Source organism: Sinocyclocheilus anshuiensis, unplaced genomic scaffold, assembly GCF_001515605.1.
Source record: "Sinocyclocheilus anshuiensis isolate Anshui unplaced genomic scaffold, SAMN03320099.WGS_v1.1 scaffold207, whole genome shotgun sequence".
Lineage (NCBI taxonomy): Eukaryota > Metazoa > Chordata > Actinopteri > Cypriniformes > Cyprinidae > Sinocyclocheilus > Sinocyclocheilus anshuiensis.
Window position 1 is genome coordinate 3,827,782 of NW_015551045.1, and position 14,975 is coordinate 3,842,756.

The 14,975-nt window shown below is 35.4% G+C and overlaps 1 pseudogene; it reads right to left on the bottom strand.

Moving 5' to 3' along the window:
• Window positions 1–2,871: 2,871 nt before the first annotated feature.
• Window positions 2,872–14,975, bottom strand: part of LOC107661719 (glucocorticoid receptor-like) — a 117,291-nt pseudogene continuing 105,187 nt past the window's right edge.

A 14,975-nucleotide genomic window follows, 5' to 3' on the forward strand; every position in this document is an offset into this window, starting at 1 on the left:
AACGTCATATGTAAACCACTCTTATTTAAGCATTATCTCGGATGAGATTTGTGTTCTTTTGGGGCATATTAACATTGTAAATAAGTGATGATTGATGAGGTATAATATTTTGTAAAATTTGAATTATATATATTTTTATTGTAGCACACTAACTTAATTTTTGATAGCCCAATTGATCTTTTTACTTTTTTTTTTTTTAATTGTACAATTTTCTGAGCCTTAATATTCTTTAGGATGTCTAATAAATGAAAACATGGTTCAGTTGTTTAGATTTTTTTCTATCAAATAAAAATAATGTTCTAAATTTTTCCTTTCTCTTTGGAGTATTACAAGCTCTTGGTGCATAAAGAAGATCTGTAAAGTTGCAAAGACTAAAGTCTCAAATCCAAAGAGTCAATAACAAAACTGCTTTGAAGTCTATTTGGACCTGGTTTGTTTGGTACAGATGAACTATTCTATAGATATAGGCAACAAACAAGTTTGTCAGAGTGTAGATTTGTGTCAACATTCAGATACAATGGAAAAAAAATAGCAAATTAGCACAATGATTTCCCAGTATAACAAAGATGCTACCCTTCTTCTGAACAAATTTTGTCCAACATTTAATCAAATATGTGTAAAGATTGACATTGACTACAGGAGAGGTGTAATACAGAAGTCATACAAAACTAGTTTTTTTTCAAACAAATAGACATTGTATATCATTTACAGTGGATTATTTTACATATAACTGAAATGCAAACAAAATAAAAAAGACTTTATTGAAAGCCATATACCAGTGAAATATGATTTGCCCTTAATCTTTAAAGATAGTATCTGCATGAATTTTTGTACAAAATATACTATGTCAGGCCAGTATTAGAGTAGTGCAAATTATCAGGCTTTGATACATTACTTTTACACACAGCTTTATTGATAGTTTTACTAGTTAATTTTACAGCATCATACATGAGACCAAAGCCTAAATCTTTATAAAAGAAATAGAAAAGGATAAAATAAAGTAAAAAGAGCCTAGAGTCGGGTAGTAAGTGCTACTGTAAAATGTAACTGCTTTAAAATATAGATTTTAATTTTTTTTATTTTATTTGTTTAAATCTGCATTGCTTTGGTCACTCTGTTGCACTATACAAAATACACTTGCATCTCTGACATAACTTTAAGCTGTCATTCTGTAAAACAGTGATTACCTATATATTCCCTATAGATTTATAGAATTTACATTTACATACAACATGACACTATTTTTCAAAAGTGCATCTGCAATACAGATCTTGACAAAAAAGATAGCAATACAACTTCATGTATTAAAATTATTTTCTTGTAAAATGATGTGTATATGAAAGAGAATCTGTGTAATTATATTTTTGTTTTAGTTACTTTTAAAAATGATCAATGATTACCAAACAAACATTTTTTTTTTAGACATTTCAGCATACTTCAGAATTTATACAACCTATGTTTTATGGCTCAAAAACTCCCTTTGCAAGGCCTACTGTGAAACAAATAGAACGCTCACAAACCTAGCGAGGAATTTGTAAAAAATAGTCTTAAAATACGCTAAAATATTTGGGGAATCCACTGGAATATGCACTGTGACATTTCAATTTCACATCAGCCGTTGGAAATGAGCATTAAACAAACAGTGTCTCTGTAACACTCCAAAAGCACGAGTCCAATGACACACAGCAGATTCTCTCACATGCTGTCAAAAAATGGCTGCACTGCTGGAAATTAACCTTTAACCCTCTGATCGCCATGAGTTGTCTGATACTGTGCATGGCAAAATTAATTGCTTAATCATCTGAGTCAAATGAACACAGTTGTATTTTTTTTTTTAAATAGTTTTGTTAGGTCATTGTTTGAATGTTCGATTGTCTTATGTACACAAACACTAGAAATACTTGGGTCCAACAAAAAAAGGAATATTATATAAATGAAAATTCTGTCTTATTTACTCACCCGTGTGTCATTCCAAACCCATTTGCTTTTTTTTTTTTTTACCCATCTCATGGAACACAAAAGACGACATTGTGAAGAATCTTCACAAAGCACTTTTCCGTACAACATAGTGACAGAAAAAGTTTGGAACAACGTGATAAAAACGACAGAATTTTAATTTTTGGATGAATTATTCCTTTACGCTGGTAATCAAGCGTAACTGGTGCAAAAACCCTGAAGCGCAGACACCAATGTCAGTTAACACGTAACAATGAGGAAACACATGTCCCAGCACGAGAACGACAAATGTTCCTTTTGTTCTGAAGTTACCATAAAAGAGTGCGTTTGTGGCTTGGCACCACAGGGACACATCAAAGACACAGACAAGAAAAGTGGGTCAAAACTTGTGGGCCTCATATGGGTTACCAGATTTAGAATATGCAGAGAGCATTCCAAAAACATTAAATTAAAAACGGGGATGCTGGTGGATGTGCAACTTTAAACACGCACAAACATTCACCAAATGACATGAACACACGACAGTCGACAGGAGGGGAATGCTGGGATACGCTAATCTCAATGTGACCAGAATGGATGGAAATCTGACAAATGAACCCTGAACTCATTCACTGATTTCATGACTTAGCATCACGTGTTTTGTATCCAAATGCTTGCAAGTCAAAATTGTTATTTATTTTATGTGAACCTGAGGTAATCAACATAAAAAAACCTTTAATAATAGTTATAATATATAATAATAGTTCACACTCTTTAGAATTGTATTAATAATAATATATATATATATATAATTTTCTCAACATTATGTTGTTTGTAAATAAATTCTAAGTAAGTAACTTTCTACTTTGTGGGGGGCAGATATAGATATATTATTGTATTTAAAAGATACACTATTCAAGAAAATGCTGGTCTTTATTTATTTTTTAGACAATGAGGACTGACAAAAATGTCTGATTAATTTCTTTTGAGTCACATTTTTATATTAAACCAGTTGATCAAAATCACAAAATGTCTAAATGGACTGGACTGATCTGGTTCTCAACAGCTCACTGAAGGGGTAGGTTTTCAGTGAATAATGACTTTAATTTAGGTTTGCTCATCACACCGTGCTTTTGTATGAATTAATACAACTTGGAATACAGAAAATGAGTCACAGATGAGCCACTTTTACAAGACTTTCGTAATGTTTTTGAAGCTCCATTCATTGGAAGTGAATTGAAAATAGCAACCAGGGAATTATTCAGAATTTTTCCTTTTGTGTTCCACGGAGTAAAGAAAGTCGTAGGTTTGGAACAACATGAGGGTGAATAAACAATGGAATAATTTTGGGAAATCCAATATAAGAATTCAATGGAATTTTTGGGTGACCTATCCCTACAAATTATATTTCAGTGGAACATATTCAAACAAACAAAGAAACAATTCAGTATTTGCCGTCAGTCATGGAACAGATCTTGATTTGAATTATATTGTGGAATTTTCATGGTGCTCCATGCAAAATTGTTTTACGATTGGAGATTCGATGAGACTTAAAAAATACATTATATGATCTTATGTTTCACAGCATCTTCAAAATTTCGAGCACCTCTGGGGAGCGTTGAGCTGCCACCTACACTGAACCATCACGGCAGGTTTAGACAAGGGCAGAAACAGACGTGATGAACGTGAATCATCGACATAAATTTTGTATGCCAAGTCATTGCGTTAGCCTGAGAAATGTTCAAAACTGATTCGCAAAGCGCAAAAAAGGCACATTTCCCTTTTTTGATATACCTTTGTAAACATTTCAGCAGTGTACATGCAAAAAAGAGAAAATATCACTAAAAACGTTCTCAATTCTCAAAGTCACATTCCGTCTGCTCCAAGTACACAACTTTGTCCTGCTCCACGAACATTACTGAAGAGCAAACGTCACCTCTTCCCTCTGAGAATCAAGCAGAAGTGACTGTATCCCTCAGTTCATTCAGGCTGTTTGGGGAAAATGGGCAGGTTGGACTAGCGCTGGTAAGAAAATGGGGGGGTTAAGGCATTGTTATGATCTAAGGCAGTCATTTCTGATGGAACAGAAGAGGCTTGACACTCCCGTCTTTAAATTTTGGTAGCTGATGGCTGATGATCTCCGCCAACATCTCAGGAAACTCCACGCTCAGAGATTTATTCACAAATGTGTAGAAACAGAAGTTGAGAAGCCCCTCCACCATCTGTGGACAAAAGTAGCATTTCAATAGGGCTTTTACACACTGCATGACCCCAACAACGCAACCTAATGCATGTACATTCATAAGTAGTGATCGACTGATATATCACCATGGCTGATATATATATATATGTACTGTCACATTCAAAAAAATATGCATTTATACCTATTAAACAAGTCTTAGAATGCTTTTTAGAATGCCTATAAACTAAATATTGTCTCCTGAAGTACTGAGGATTATTACCAGTGCTGGGTAGATTACATACAAACTGTAGCCCATTACTGATTACAAATGACAATGAAAATTGTAGTTAGTAATGTAATGTGTTGGATTTCACAAACTAGGTAAAGTAGTCTGAGTACTTTTTGATTACTTTTGAGCTACCTTGTAAACAATATCTTCCATTCTTTGTTATCAACATTAAAAACTGCATTAAACATTGCATTACACCAAGGTTTCCCAAACTGGGGTTTGTGAGGTGAAGAAAATCTAATAATTAAATCAGCAAATGTCAAATTAAAACTAATTGTGTGGCCTATCCATTTTCTGTGTAATTATAGTCACCTGACTAGTAGCTGGTGTGTGCAGTTCCATAAAACTGGAAGATTTTCCAAATGTGACCCTGGACCACAAAACCAGTCATAAGTGTCATTTTTTTCGAAATTGAGATTTATACATCATCTGAAAGCTGAATAAATAAGCTTTCCATTGATGTATGGTTTCTTAGGATATGACAATATTTGGCCGAGATACAACTTTTTGAAAATCTGGAATCTGAGGGTGCAAAAAAAATCGAAATACTGAGAAAATCATCTTTAAAGTTGTCCAAATGAAGTCCTTGGCAATGCATATTACTAATCAAAGATGAAGTTTTGATATATTTATGGTAGGAAATTTACAAAATATCTTCATGGAACATGATCTTTACTTAATATCCTAATGATTTTTGGCATAAAAGAAAAATTGATAATTCTGACTCATACAATGTATTTTTGGTTATTGCTACAAATATACCCCAGCGACTTCAGACTGGTTTTGTGCTCCAGGGACACAAATGTGTATAAGCGGTAAGATGTTTTAGAAAGGAAAATTTGAGAGAGAAAATATAAGAATTAGGGCGAATCAATACATTATTAATACTGTACTGCCATTGTGTAAATAATATGTAATCATGTAATCTATAAAAAAGTAACTGTAATCTGATTACAAAGACTTTAAAATTAAATATAATCTAATTATAAGAACATAATTTTGGAATCTGATGACATAATCCAGATTACATGTAATCAGTTATTACCCAGCACTGTTTCTCACTGCAATGACAATGCACTTGAATTTATTCCTTAACGCACGGGGTGCCCAATCCTGTTCCTGGAGCTCCAACCCTAATCAAACACATCTGAACCAGCTAATTAAGATTTTCAGGAACACTTACTAATTACAGGCAGATGTGTTAGCTAGGCTTGGAACTGAACTCTGCGGGAAGGTTGTTCTCCAGGAACAGGACTGGGCATTCTGCCTTAACACAATGCACAATGTACGCAACGTGCTGACCGAAAGCTTACGTACTTGCATAAAGTACGTTTCTGGCCTGGCATGTTCTTCTCTTGTAGACGCAATAAAACCATCTGCCAGTAACGTGTCTAGTTTGTTTTTGCTGATTGTTAGAGATGCCAGCTTACCTCCTGCATTGAATCCAAAAGCTTAGTGAGCTGGTAAAACCTCTGCCAGTTCTGGCTGGAGTTCTCCTCTCGTTTAACAATGGCTTTGCCCAGCTCCTTGATGTACGACATGCGGATTTCATCAAACACAGCTTGGCTTTTAAGGCCGTCCTTTGGTACTGTGGAAACAGATGGGGTCAGGATGAGACGTTTACTTTACATTATTGCCTTTTAATCCAGAAAATATTCCAAGGAGAAACAAATTCTGTATCTCATTAAAGAGTCAGACTTAAACAAATGCCACATGCAAATACTAAAAGGGCTTTCACACTGGAGAAAGCTCTGACATAGCAAGCATTTCACTGATCACCTGATGTCAAAATTGCTCTAATTAGAAAAACTGCAATCTTCAAGTTTTATGAAATGTCAGATGCGACATCGAAACAGAAGTGGCTTTGACAGTTAAACAGAACCTCTGGAGGCATTTCTATTTGACGTTTTATTCACTGATGCACTTTCTTCCATTTTAAACGCTTTGCAAAAGCACAAGGAGGTCAATTAAGTATTTTGCTGTCATCAACAAGACTGAGCACATGGATATATTTTGCCTTTGTAAGCGTCGTCATAGAGACAGATAATTCTGAATGCAAAAATGTAGAGATATTCAAGTTGAGAGTATGTAATCACGGTAAATCCAACATGACGTGAAGATCTGCGTAAGTATAAGATTCCAAAATTTTGGAATACAAAAAGCATGTTTTGGAAAATCATTATTGGACCCCTTCTCATTGGTGAAATTCCCATTGGTCAGTGGATGGTTATGAGTGTGTTTGTGTGTTGTATGTTTTCACATTCTTCCTCAATGTTTTTGTGACACACCATTCATTGCTTTTGCAGCATTCTCTGATTCATGAGCTCTGGTGTGCAGAGGCAGCCCAGTTCTAAAAGTGAGAGTAAATGCACAAAACCACAAAGCACATCTTTCATTGGATTCAGGGGAAATAAAAGTTTTATACACTAACGGTCAAAGAATAGGTTTGGAATAATTAAGATTTGTAATGTTTTTTTGAAAGCGGTCTATGCTCTTCAAGACTGCATATATTTAAATATAAATATTTTAATGCATTTAAAAATGTAATTTAAAGCTCAGTTTTCTGCAGTTATTATTCCAGTCTTCAGTGGCACATGATACTCTGGAAATCATTCAAATATGCTGATTTGGGACTCAGTTATTATCAGCTATAATTGATACTCAATTATTAATGTCTCTTATTATTATCAATGTTAAAACAGTTCGTACAGTTTACAATTTTGGTGGAAATCATGATCCATCCATCAGAATTCTTTGTTGAACAGAAATAAAATTCAGCCGTCATATGGTAGATTATCCAAATAAAGTGTTTGCTCACCAAGCTGACAGAAGTCGATCTGTTTCTTTGTTGGAAACGTTTTAATGATGAAGTATAATTGTTGTCATTGTAAATATACATTTTTCCATGGCCACGGATGAGAATCAGAGATTGTGGGTCACATTCAGCAGACAGACACAAGCACACTTATATGTTTATATTTATTTCAACAAATGACAACTAAAATTAAATCCCCTGGAAGCTTGAACAGTTTTGTAGCATTTTAAAATGCTGGTTTAATGTAGTAAGACAGTGATGCTTAAAGACATGCAGATGAGGCCAGAATATTAACACAATTTTTGTGTCACTTAAGGCTGATTTATACTTCTGCGTCGGACCTACGCCGTAGGCTATGCGTCAGTTTTCATTTATACTTCTGCATCGTTGTCCGCGTCGACGTGCAGTACACATGCAAACCGCTAGTCTGCAGTGTCCACGGGCATGTTGCTGGTGTAACCATGGCAAAAGCTGAAGAAGAAGTGGCTCGTTGGAGAAGCATTATAGCCGTGACGGCGGCAAATAAATATCAGATCATTAAATCATTATTTAAAACTACAAAAAGGAGACAACAACGGAACAGGAGAAGATGGCATACTTTCAATCTCCACAAGGACTTGTACCACGGCAGATCAACATTGTTTGTCGCGGACAACTACTGATGTATAATGCTATGTAGTATAATAAATGATAAGACACTTGTTCTTTGCTTTGTTTTATTTTATATAAAAAGGTGTAACAGTAAAATATATTAAAGTGCACATAAACACACACAAAACTCAAGTACATACGGAGGGAGGGGTTCTAGCAGACTAATCACAGCGCTTGCGGTCCACGTAGAATTGACGCGCTGTTAGATTTTTGGAGAGGTGCACGTCAGGCTACGGCGTAGGGTGTGCGTCTATGCAGAAGTATAAATTGGGCTTTAAGATCAATTTCAATGCACCCCGACTGAATAAAAGTATTGATGCCATTTTTCATTTTTACTTACCTCAAACTTCTGAATAATTTGATGGTTAATTTAATTTGGATGGGTTCCACAAAAATATTAAGCAGAATTTTTTATTAAGCATTTTACAATGTTACTGTTTTAACCAAATTTTTGATCAAATGAATGCAGCCTTTGCAGACATCTTTCAAAAACTTAAAAAAAAACCTTAATTCATAATTTAGTTTTTTTATTATTATTGTTGTTGTTTTTACTTTTTTTAACAGGAATTAACGATCTTCAAAAATGTAATTAAATCTCTTAAAGAATAAACTGAAAACTTTCTAATGCCTTCGTGTTGAGACACAACATAAAACCATTTAATGAAAACAGGTTATTAAAAAAAAAAAAGTCAAGAACATCTGTGAGGGCCCCAGAGGCACGAGGCCGTTTGTGGGCACGCCACCCCTGCGACAGTCTTGCCGGATCACATCTGAGTCAAAGGAAAGTATGCAAACCTGAAGTAAATGTGAATGTGTTTCACGTAATGGCTGTTGGCCCTGAGGCGTTCAGATCAGTGGCGCATCAGCCAGGGATTTGAGGCCCAGGGATGCTGGATTTCAGCCCAGGCAAACACTTAAGACTCGAATGAACCTATGCAAAGCGCCGCAGAGGTTGATAGTCTCGGTGCAATTATATCCTGATCTCTTATCAGATGAGACAGCAGGATTTCAACAGAGTGAGATCTGATGCGCAAATGCTGTGGCTTATTGGTAAGCATGGCCGTTTGTCAGGCTGTTTACCAATTGTTTGCGTATTATACACTGCCAACTATGTTTAAAAATAGTACTGAAAGAGAAACAGACTGCAGGCATGCAAAGTATTCTTTCTACACTGTTGTCATATACTGTAACCACACATGTGCATGTTCAATTCAGCAAGTGGTGTCCGGTTATCATTTGGCCAGTCAGCACAGCCATCTATTAGGCAGTCATAGCGGAGGTTTAACATTATTACAAGGACATAAAAGATCACAGTCTCTACGATTTGCTTGAAAAGTAGATCATGGACGTCTTCAAGATCGATCATTGCCTACTCCTACATAAAATAAGTCTCTGGGATGCAGAGCACTTGATAACAGTCAGATTCATAAGATGATGATGATGCAGGAACAAATGCCTGACCTCAAGACCCATTTTCATTGACAATATAGAAATGGTTTAATAGTCGGCGCCGATAGCCATCTTGGGCAGCGAGTGCCATTGCACTTCGGGCGTCCCGTGTTCGAGTCCCGGCTTGCAGACCTTTCCCGATCCTGTCCCCTCTCTATCTCTCCAACTTCGCTTCCTGTCTAACTACTGTCCTATCAAATAAAAGGCAAAAATAAATCTTAAAAAGAAATGGTTTAGTAAAAGTAATTTCATTAAGAAGCAAAAAGTGCATCCTAAGGTTTCCTTTTTCTATTATTCTGGGATTTAAAGAAAAATAAAATAAAAGGGTTTTTATGAGTCAACCTGTTGGAACTCGATCTCTAGAGTTTATCCAAGGTAGATCACTAACAAACATTATAGTGAGTATACCAAAATATGCCAGTAAAGGATATACTATGTAAAGTCAGCATAGGGCAGTGGCCCCAAAAAGTATTTTGACTCAAAAGTCACATATTAAAAAATTAAGGAATGCTTAAGTGTCCCTCAAGGTCACACAGATGTCCAAGCAACGTAACAACAGGTGAAGTTCGTCACATATGAACATGTTCCACTAATGTCTGATAAGAACAAAGTGTCCAAATACATTATTTGGTCACACTTTATTTTAAAGGTCATATTCTCACTATTAACTACACTTTTTGCCTCAATAAACTCCTAATCTGCTGTTTATTGACAGTATGGTGTTAAGGTTAGGTATGGGCTTGGATTAAGGAATCCAAAATATGGTCATGCAGAATAAGGCATTAATATGTGCTTTTTGCATTAGTACCTATACTAATAAACAGCCAATATGCATGTTGATAAGCAACTAGTTAATAGTGAGAATTGGTCCTTAACAAAGTGTCACCATTATTTGTATTATTATTTTCATTTGGTGAAATGTTTGTGCAGTCTCCTTTAAAATACATGCTTTTTGAGGTCACTGTACATGCAAACTTCCTGTATGCAACATGCTTATGAATTGTGCTGACTGCTGTTACCTGTGCTGAGGAGCAGGAGCACTTTCATGCAGAGATACTCGTCGTAGGACACCTGCAGCCTGACCAGCTCATTGGAGATCTTCAGCATCTGGTTACACTGGTCACTCATGTAGGGTAGTTTCATCCTCTCCCTATAACACACATAGAGAAACATTCTTATTCTGCAAGCATTTCAGAGCACAAAAAAAATAGAGAGAGAGAGAGAGAGAGAGAAAACAGGCCATATATCATGGGCAACAGAAGAAACTTTTAACATCTGACAAAATTATCGTTGACATGGACATACAGCAACATGCCCACGAAATTATCCAGTTTTAACTGTATTTATTGACAATGAAAAAAAAAAGTTTTTACATGATTTGCACAAGCAAACGTGCAACACAATGAATTATAGCTACCTATTTAATTAAATTTATAAAGGGACTTTGCCATGTCACGTTTTCCATTTTAGTTTAACATTTATTGATGATGGATGATATATTGAAAGAAAAGAGTATGTGGTTGTAATTTGCAATTTCAAACTGACAAATGCAAGGTCTATACTGCAGTCAAAATTCAAAAATGACTGAAAATTCATGTAGTATTTACATTTCCTAGTTGTGCATTAATTGTTCCATCATCCACAAGTGGTCATTTCTCACATAACACTGCATGTAATACATAATACCAAATAATACAAAACATCTGTAATTCACGAGATAGCAGAGAAGCCGCAACTTTTCCTTCAAAAATGGTGAAAATGCATTTTGGCCATTGTTTGGTATTCCTTAGGTATTTACAAAAGCAACACTGATTCATTTGTAATAGACTTACAATATTCCACCGAACAATGTATGCATAATTGAATTGCTTTTACAATGTGCAGTTGTACAATATATTTGTAAATATTATACAAAATTTTAAAAGTTGTTGTAACTTAAATGCTATTTTAGTAATGCAAATTGTAAATTCACTTATGTTAAATATTATATAAAAATATTATAATACATATAATATAAATACTGAATATTGAACTGAAATATAATAATATTAAATGAAATATATAATTATTAATTATTATAAATATACATTTGGATGTTATATATAATGTCTATAATATTCAATATAATGCATTCACTTATACTAAATATCTGGGGGTTTTCTGCCTTAAACATAAATTCTTTTTTTTGCATCTACTTTGCATCTAGTTTAAATGAACATTTTATAAATGTTATCACACACCATGTAAATGAACATTAACACAATGTAAAATAAAAGATGATACACCAACACACCAGACTAATCCAGCAAATGTTTTCCATTTTTTGAATAGGAGACTTTGGGTTTTGAATTAATGCCCATTTGACTGCCTTTTAGTTTACGCAACATTTTACTACGACGAGAGACAAGCTTAAAAACCACATCATCTGTCACCGAAAGCCAAAACATTCCAATTGTGGGTAGTAAAGGTGGACTCACTCATTGATGACGAGGTCTGGAGCGAAACACAGCATGCCTCCGTTAGACTGCTGGTAGGATCTCCAGCCCAAGCCGAAGGACATGAGGAAGAGCCAGGAGCACTGCAGGAGCGTCATCTGGTCATCCAGGTGCAGGTTTCTGAAGCCTTAATGTGACAGACATTAACACTTAAACACCATCTCAAGAGTCCTACAAAAGCATCATAGTTCAAAATATGAAGAACAATCTTTGCTAAAACAAAGCAATGCAAAGAATCACTGAAGAACCATAATTTTGTCTCTAACGACTTTGTTCATAAAACTGGAGCGGAACAAATTTGTGTAAATCCTTCATGAAACCACTGTTACATAAAATGTCAGATTCAATTGAATTAATTAATTCATCATTATGATCAGATATATCCATCACAGAAGGAAAAAGAGAGCGTTCACTAACTTCTGACTTTCACATGCCATGTTTTCAAATCTCTGAAAGTAATTACTTGTGTTGTCAGAATGCTAAAATGGCTACAGTATAATGTTGTCTTTTTAAAGAGGATGTACAGCTCACAGAAATGAGTTTGCTCAAGCATGTGGCTCTTACGTAATCCTCTTCCAAAAGAATTTTGCCCAGTAGGCCTATGACACACAACCAGGGCAGAGAAGAGAAAAAAAAAAGTTAGAAAAATTAGAAAATCAGGTGCTTCTTTTCTCATGCCATTGGCCGGTGATGTCCACAGTGTGGGTCCTAAGCTTCTAGTAGCCCATTCACTTATACAAAACAAAACACACAATGGTTTCGAAAACTATCCCACTTTCAACTGTCATGCTGGGCTTCAGATCTGTGCAGTCATAGGCAGGTGAGCAAAGTAGCTCATTTTCTTTTCTCTTGCACTTAATTCAGTTCAAATCTATTGAGTAGGGGTGGGCGATATGACCATCTTATTTCATGGTAAGATAAATTTTATTTCACAAAAACATCTTGATATAGATATTATTTGATTTTTGTTACTAAAAATAATAACAAAGAAGCCAATTACAAACACAATAGAACAAAATACAAATTAAATAAAAGTTTTTCAGCCACAGTAAGTTTATTTAACGTAGTAAGAAATAGGCTACTACAGAAATTGAATAATCAAGTTTATAACCTAAAACACTACGTAGTTTTCACTGCATGAATCAAATATGAATTGATTCTTATTAAAGATGAAAAAGTGATTCAGTCAAAAGCAGTGAGTGATTTTCTCTTTGCCTTTTGTTGTTTGAATAACATTAATGTCACAGACAGCAGCAGGTAAATTAGACTGCTCTCCCTTTAAGACCGACTGAAAGTGTTTCATTTCAACCGCAGAACACACCATTTTTCAAGTTTAAGTCCACCGAAGTTTATTTACTCTCCTGTCTGATTTGTGGTTAAGGCTAGAAGGGATACAGCTGCAGCTACTGGGCATGCGCATTTACATATTTTCCGAGCCGACAATATAACGTGAAACCTATGAAAATGGTTTAAAAAAAGCACATGGCGCCATAGCTTCATCACTTTAGAGTGCCTCAGTGACCGTCTTTTTGCTGTAAAGGACCTGTCATAGTTTAATGAGTGGGAAGATGACATGAAGCGACGCAAAGTTAGCTGCATTGAAAACAGATGAGCGCACGTGCATATACAGCTCCCGATCGGGGCAAAGTTCACAGGATTTTGTCCACAGAATGATAAGAGCACACGTTTAACATATCATTTTATTATTTCACACTCAGTATTTTAACTTAAGCGCTGCAAGCCATGTATACAGCGTCGGACATGACCGGTTTTCTGGTACGTAAAACAAGTACTTTAAAGGAATTCCTAAGCTTATTGCCGTTACTGTGGCAGCCAACAACAGCACAACTTAACCCTCCACACATATTTATATTTAGTTATATTGAAAAAGTTTCAATTCAGTCAATCTTTTTTTTACCCCGTTTTAACATGGATTTCTATGGAGACTAGCCGTAGATGTCGGGGCAAGATGGCGGATAGCAGCGGCGGCACATAATATCTGCGTTCTGATTGGTCAGATCGCATGTCAATCAAGCTCTTTGCGAATGGTCAATTGTGCTTAATAGCTATGTATTATCTACCACATCCCACTCTTTATCTTCTCATTCATGCATGTTTCTTTATCACTCTTAGGTGCATATAACTTTTAAGTAGTTCTGTGCTATGAAGATATATTTACATACTGCAAAATAATCCATACAACAAAATCTCTAACGATAGACAATTTATACCATGGTAATGATATATACGGTCATGCCGTCCAGCCCTACTATGGAGGGATTTTTTTTCTCATCCCCTGGCCAGACATTATGTCAGCCTGCCCTCAGATGCTTATTAGATCTCTAGCACAACTGATTCCTTCTACATCTTTTCAGTCTCTCTCTGCTGACAAACAAGTGATTGGCACACTTGCCCTATAAGTACACATTTAAGATACCTACATATCTCCACATGACCTTTTAGCAACAAAAAGTACCATTTCAAGAGGGAGAAAAGTGGAATGCAATAAAGGAATACAAAAAAAAAAAAGACCAAAAAAAGTCACCTTTATACAAGTGTTTTATACAAAACAGATCGTTTCAAAGCAGCTTTACAGGGACAAATGGGAAAATAATTATTTAAAACAAAAAACAAAACAAAAAACTGATTGTTTCAAAGCAGCTACAGGTGCATCTCAATAAATTATGTTGTGGAAAAGTTCATTTATTTCAGTAATTCAACTCAAATTGTGAAACTCGTGTATTAAATAAATTCATTGCACACAGACTGAAGTAGTTTAAGTCTTTGGTTCTTTTAATTGTGATGATTTTGGCTCACATTTAACAAAAACCCACCAATTCACTATCTCAACAAATTAGAATATGGTGACATGCCAATCAGCTAATCAACTCAAAATACCTGCAAAGGTTTCCTGAGCCTTCAAAATGGTCTCTCAGTTTGGTTCACTAGGCTACACAATCATGGGGAAGACTGCTGATCTGACAGTTGTCCAGAAGACAATCATTGACACCCTTCACAAGGAGGGTAAGCCACAAACATTCATTGCCAAAGAAGCTGGCTGTTCAGAAAGTAACAGAAAGTTGAGTGGAAGGAAAAAGATGCACAACCAACCGAGCACAACCAACACAGAGAACTGCAGCCTTATGAGGATTGTCAAGC